Source organism: Mirounga angustirostris, unplaced genomic scaffold (assembly GCF_029215605.1).
Source record: "Mirounga angustirostris isolate CCGP_5_RB_7025 unplaced genomic scaffold, mMirAng1.0.hap1 SCAF_8, whole genome shotgun sequence".
NCBI classification, from domain to species: domain Eukaryota; kingdom Metazoa; phylum Chordata; class Mammalia; order Carnivora; family Phocidae; genus Mirounga; species Mirounga angustirostris.
Genome location: NW_026991716.1, coordinates 130394031 through 130401232, shown reverse-complemented (window position 1 = coordinate 130401232; position 7202 = coordinate 130394031).

Genomic DNA, 7202 nt, shown 5'->3' with positions numbered 1-7202 from the left:
GTTTCCTGGGGCTGCCAAACAGAGTACCACAAACTGGGGGGCTTAAAATAAGAGCAATGTATTGTCTCCCAGTGCTGGAGGCGAGAATTTGGAAATTAAAGTTTCGGCTATGCTCCCTGTGGAACCTGTGAGGGAAGAATCCTTCCTTGCGTCTCTTCTACCTTCTGGGGACAACCAGCAATCCTTGGCATTCCTTGGAGTTCTAGACGCCCGGCTCCACTCGCTGCCCCCCCCGGTCACATGGCGGCTCCTCCCTCTAGCATCTCTGTCTCTGTTTTGTCTTCTCTTCTTATGGGAACACCAGCTACATTGATTAAGGGCTCTCTTACTTCACTATGACCTCATCTTAACTAATTACACCTGCAGTGACCCTATTTCCAAAGAATGTCAAATGCTGAGGTAGTGGGAGTTAGGACTTCAGCATATCTTTTGGAGAGACCCAGTGCAACTCGAGATCATCTCATCCCACTGATTCCTGTTCCAGCTATTTGTCTCTAAGGAAAGTTAGGATCTCAGAGGGTGAGCTGACTGTACATTTGTACGAAATTGTGCATTGGTTTCAAGAGACTAGAAACCCATCTTCCTCTAGATTAGGCTGAAAAGAATTCTTGGATGATAGGGTCAGAAGAAGAATGAACCAATCAGACTGTGAGATGTGAGCATTCCAACTCGGCCACAGAAACTACTGGAACAAGGAGTAGAGTGAGTCAGGATTTCTCCCATTCTCTTCTTCGGGCTTCATTCTCTGTTAAAAGGAGTTCTCCTAAGGGTAGGGGATGTGGCTACTGTCAGTTCCCAAGTCTTACCTTTAAGCTTCCCAGCACTAGGGTCATACACCCTGCAGGAGAGAACTAGCAGCCCATGGGGATAGGGGTGCCAGGCCATGGACCTAAATTTTGGCCAGTGGGATGGACTCCCGAAAGAACAAGGGAGTTACTATGGTGGCCACATAGATAAGGACAGTGGAGCAGGGAACTCAACAGACCGTATTGCAGACGTCCACTAGAAAAAGATAACTCAGAGAGGAAAATCCAATTTTTATGTAAATAACCCATATGGGTTCCAGAGCTTGTTCATATTCACTGGAGAAATTACTCTGTTCTCTATTTTATGTCATTTAGTAGATCAGGTTTATATCTGTGCCCCAGTGCAGTGATCCATGACATTTGCTAAATCCGAATTCAAATAGTAATTTCAGATTAATCTGAAAATTGATTAGGTCAGATGTTTTGCATACATGGTTTTTGTCCTTTTGGGGGGTGTGTGGGCTGTCCAGTATCAATTTATGAAGCCAGGATTTATTTGTACAAACAGATGTTCAAGTCAATTAGGAACATTCCCTAGAGTTAAAAAGTGGTCATTTTTATTTTTATTTTTTAAGATTTTATTTATTTGACAGAGAGAGACACAGCGAGAGAGGGAACACAAGCAAGGGGAGTGGGAGAGGGAGAAGCAGGCTCCCCACTGAGCAAGGAGCCCGATGTGGGGCTTGATCCCAGGACCTGGGATCATGTCCCGAGCTGAAGGCAGACGCTTAATGACTGAGCCACCCAAGCGCCCTGAAAAGTGGTCATTTTTAAAGTTCATATTTTAGCAAAGGTATCTTTCCTTTAATTTCTTTTAAGGCAATCGTGTAACTGATAAATAAGCAACTATGCAAACACTGATTCACTCCAGGACTATAGGGAGTGCATTTAATGTAGTTAGCTATTTCTACATTATCACTACTAATTACTTGCCTAAATCAATTACAGAAAGTAAATGCAATTTTTGCTTCTCTCTGCTAAACTACAGAGGACAGAGTGATTATGGAAGCTTGATTTTTTTTTGTACCCAAACGTTAAATTCTCAAGGTCATAGGAGCAGACTGCTGAGCATCAGGTCCAATCTCCAGCTGCCAAAGTGACATCTTCATCCAGATTCAGGTGGGCACCCCACACCCAACTTGTGTGAAAGCAACTGAACACCTGCCTTCTCCAGGACTCCCTCTCCGGATGGCGTGTCCATCTTCCTTGATGATCAATTCTCAGGCCTACACAACTCTCTTTTTCCCTTTATCCCCGCCTTCTGTGAAATATCCAAATATTATCCATGGTGCTACCTCTGTCAGTGGTTCCCAAACTTGGCTGAGGGCCACCTGAGGAAATTGTCAATGACTTCAGATTTGAGGTCCCAGTCCTGGAGATTCCGAGTCCGTAGATCTAGAAGTAGCCCAAGGATCTGCATGTAAAGCAGCACCCCCCCCCGCCCGCCGCCACCCCATCCCTCCGCCTTGTGGCTTAGGAGCCACTGCCCCGAATATCTCCATTCCCACAGCCCCCAGCACTTCCAGCCCCACCTCTGCATCCAGTGTCTTCACTCGCCAGGTTATCCTCTATCTATCTGACAGCTCCGACAACACATGCATTTAAATGTCTATTTTTTCCAGGCACTTTGCCAAACAGCGGACGTACAAAGATGAATCAAGCAGAATCGCCCTCTCAGGACAACGCCTTAGTGGGGGAGGTAATCCAGGAAACTGAATCCTACTCCTGAGTGCTATGTTTAGGAGACTAGGAAGAACCCCAAGGTCCTCAAAGGGGGAGTGATGAACTCCCTTAGAAGCCTTAGAAGGTTTCAGAGAGCTTCCCAGAAGTGATGCTGAATTTAGGATGAAGATGAGTTTATCAGACAGAGAAGGGCTGGAGGGGAGAGAACATTCCAGATGGTTTTAAGCAGGGGAATAATAATATGATTAGATTGGGGCTTTAGATTTATCTCTAGACTTACATCACACGTTGGACTCTCTGTTAGGCTGTTTGCAAGTTTTTTGGGGGGGCTCCCCACTGTCTGCAGCATCAGCGATTAACTCTTCCAACTTGTATTCGAGGCCCTTTGTGACCCAGACCATCTCTGTTATCCTCACCAATCACCTCCCTTCCTGTGCTCTGGTCACATGCATTATTATTATTATTATTTATTTTTATTTATTTTTATTTTTTATTTTTAGAAATAGGAAATTTTTTTTTAAAGATTATTTATTTATTTATTTGAGAGAGAGAGAGAGAGCACATGAGAGGGGGGAGGGTCAGAGGGAGAAGCAGACTCCCTGCCGAGCAGGGAGCCCGATGCGGGACTCGATCCAGGGACTCCGGGATCATGACCTGAGCCGAAGGCAGTCGCTTAACCAACTGAGCCACCCAGGCGCCCTATTATTATTATTTTTTTAAAGATTTTATTTATTTTTTAGAGAGCGAGCGAGAGAGAAACAGCATGAGAGGGGAGAGGGTCAGAGGGAGAAGCAGGCTCCCCGCTGAGCCGGGAGCCCGATGTGGGACTCAATCCCAGGACCCTGGGATCATGACCTGAGCCGAAGGCAGACGCTTAACCGACTGAGCCATCCAGGTGCCCTTGGTCACATGCATTATTGACTCTTCTTTTAAAAAGCTGTGTTCTCACTTCTCTAAGACCGTTCCCATCCATCCTCCTGCATGTCTCTCCCCGCCCCATGCCTCTGCTTTTATGCCTTGCTCATTCCCATTTTTCAAAGTTTATTTCTTCACCTCGTTCATTTCAAGAAACTGGATATACAAATGGATGATGGCCAGACTAGCTGTAAAACTGGAACTCTGCTCCAAAACTTGTAGTAACCTGCCAAGGGAACCAGTCCTGGATGTACAATACACAGCCCGGGAAACTAGCTGGCTGGAAGTCAGACTTGTAAGAAATCAAACTGCTATCTCTAGTAACAATCCAGAAGGCTAAATAGCAACTGCCATACCAATAAGCCCCAAATGGCCAGGACTTGATTAATAACTGACAGCTTTCTTAATTTTCACCCTGTTTCCAACTTAGGACCAACCACAGAAAGCCAGATATGCACCCTCACCAATCGCACAGACCGCCCCCCTTCTGGTTAGCTGCCCACAGCTTCCCCACACCAACAGCTGTCGTCGAGGCTCACCCGAAGCTTCCCCACCTCTCTGCTCTGGAGTCTCTGCCAAACACAAGTGACGGTAGCTGACTCACTTGCTGTAGCAACCTCTGAGGAAGTAGCCTTTGCCTCTTCTCATTTGGTTGGTCTTTACCTATTCCCACAGTTTGTAAAACTGTTGAAAATAAAACAAGTGTATCGCTGGTCTCTATTCGTTGGATCATCAAAGAAAGGTCCATTTATTTCTTTCCTTTGTGAAAGCTGTTCCGTACTCTGTATAGAAAATGACTCATCTCCACACTAGCCGGAGGAGAAATGGTTAGAGGTCCCACGTCACTGTGGGAATCTTCTAGCCCCTTTTGCTTGGTTTTATCCAAACATGCTAGAATAAGTCTTGGTTGTTTAGTGAGTCAGACTATTAATAATGCTTTGAAGTTACTTAGCTCAAGGTTAACATTTTATTTTACTAGAACCACTTGACTCATTTATCTGAAGGCTTAGACGGCACGTGGTATCTTTAGCTGTAGGAGGGATGCTCCTGGCAGGCGGCTTGGACCTCGCCACCAGCCTCTCTAGGTCCTTAGGCAGCCTCTTGGGCCAGCTTCCTAAGGGCTTAGCCCATCATTTCCTTCTGCCCCCTTTAACCTGATTCTCCCTCTGACCCTCCCACCTCTCATGCTCTCTCTCTCTCAAATAAATAAAAATCTTAAAAAAAAAAAAAAAGCTTTTCCAGTGGTACAGAATACCATGCAGATCTGTGAGCCTATCAACCATGTCTGGTTTGGTTTCCCGACATTCTTCTTCTGCCAGGATCCTGTGCTTTAGGAACCCTGAACTACCTGATCCCCATTCATGCCTCCTGCCTGCTGGCCTTCGTTCTCCTGGTTTGTCCTGCTCGGGATGACCTCTTCTTCTTCTTTTTTTTTTAAAGATTTTATTTATTTATTTGTCAGAGAGAGAGAGAGCATAAGCAGGGGGAGTGGCAGGCAGAGAGAGCGGGAGAAGCAGGCTCCCCGCTGAGCAAGGAACCCAATGCGGGGCTCAATCCCAGGACCCCGGGATCATGACCTGAGCCGAAGGCAGATGCTTAACTGACTGAGCTACCTACCCAGGTGCCCCTTCGGGATGCCCTTCTACCCACCTCATCTGGGTACTGGCCATATCCCTCATCCTTCAAGTCCAGGGTCAGCAGGTGGGAAGAGCACTTTGTCGGGGGGTCATTCTGTGCTTTGTTACTTCCTGGCTATGGAATGCTGGACATATCACTTCACTTTTCTGAGTCTGTTTTATCATTGGTGAACCAGCTTTAAAAAATAATTACCAAATGGGTCTGAGGATTTAAAAAAAATGCTTATTAAAACATTTTCAGCTTAATGTGCTCTTTCCTGACATGGGTGGTTACACAGGCATTTGCTTGTGAGAGTTCGTTGACCTGTATATTTATGTTTGTGCACTTTTCTGTGTGTTGACGTCAATGAAAAAATTAGAAATAACTAGTCCAGCCTAATAGGGTCTTACAAATATTATATATCTTACCCCCTTTTCTTTTCCTGTCGGAGGGCAGATGACCAGGATTGGATCGGATGACCAATGCAGGAACGATGGATTGAGATTCACAGAGCCTAGATGTTTTACAGGAGGACTGAGGGCAGTAGATAAAAATGCAATAGGAATCAGTATACAGAATGTCCAAAAGGAAAAAGTGCAGTAACGAGTGGAAGGTGTGCTGTAAGAGGATCATTATGAAAAAGCCGAGATTTCAGCTGACTGCAAACTTGATTTTCCTCAACAGTCTAGCTTGGCCACTAAGCTCTATGGCCATCGCAAAACAAACAAGCAAACAGAAACCAAATCCAACCAGAACAAAACAGAAATCTCAACACAACTTTAGGTTTCGATAGATGTGTGATACTCAATTCCCAGGAGGTAAATGAACCCCCTGATTGCAGGATCTGTCAGACCACACCTATATTGGGAGCATTCAGTCATGGAAGCCTCTTAGGATGGGTCTAGACCAGTGACCGGGTACAAAGTTCAGTGGCTAGGATCCTAAGAGGGGCTTAAAACCATGTCATAGGAAGAGCTGGAGAATTTAGCTTTAAGAAAATATATGGAGGGTGACTGGGAGGGCTTCGTATATAGAAAGGATTTTGTCAAAAGTTAGAATTATTCTGTGCAGCCTCGTAAAGGAAAACTGGACTCAGTAAATGAAAGTCTAGATTTTGGATCCTATTAAGGAAGGAGGTAGCTCATGACTGTAGTGTCTTGGAAATAGTATCGATTTCCCATCCGTCACTGGCAGTATTTAGGCAGAGGCTCTATGGTTGTGCGTTAGAGCCATTGGAGATTATATTTATTTTGGGTGGGATGAAGTTGTATGCCTTCTGTTATGGGTTCAATTGTCTTCCCCCAAAAGTTGTGCTGAAGTCCTAATTCCTGGTCTTGGGAATGTGATTTTATTTGGAAATAGGGTCTTTTCTTTTCTTTCTTTCTTTCTTTCTTTCTTTCTTTCTTTCTTTCTTTCTTTCTTTCTTTTTTTTTTAAAGATTTTAACTATTTATTTGAGAGAGAGAGAGAACAAGTCACGGGGGGAGGAGCACAGGGAGACGGAGAAGCAGGATCCCCGCTGGAGCAGGGAGCCTGATGTGGGGCTCGATCCCAGGATCCTGGGATCAGCTGAAGGCAGACGATTAACCGTCTGAGCCACCCAGGCGCCCCTGGAAATAGGTTCTTTGCGGCTGTATCCACATGAAGAGGAGGTCCTTCGGGTGAAACATCATCCAATATGACTGCTGTGCTGGTAAGAACGGACCCGAGACAAACAGTGAGGAGGTCAGTGCAGACACAGAGGCAGGGAGGGAAGCCGGCCCTGTGACAACGGAGACAGAGATCAGAGTGTAGCTGCCCGAGCCAAGGAATGCCAAGCATGGCAGGCAACATCCAGAAGCTGATGCCCCGCTCTCAATCTTTCAGCCTTCAGAACTGCAAGGGAAGAAAATCCTGTGGTTTTAAGCCGCCCAGTTTGTGGTCCTTGCGACCGCAGCCTTAAGTAGTTTAATAGACCTTGAAAATCCATTCAGAGCCTCTGAACCCTCACTGACCAGAGAGCGACAACACAGGCAGGCTGGCCTTGCGGGCCTCGTATCTGTGTGGAGGGATATACCTGCGGCTCTCGGCACCCTTCGGGCGCCCTCCCCCGCGGGTGACAGCCCTAGCCCCTGACCCTCTCGTCCTGGGTGCCTCCCCCCAGCAATGCCCCTGGCTGCTGAAGCCCTGGGAGATCCTAGGA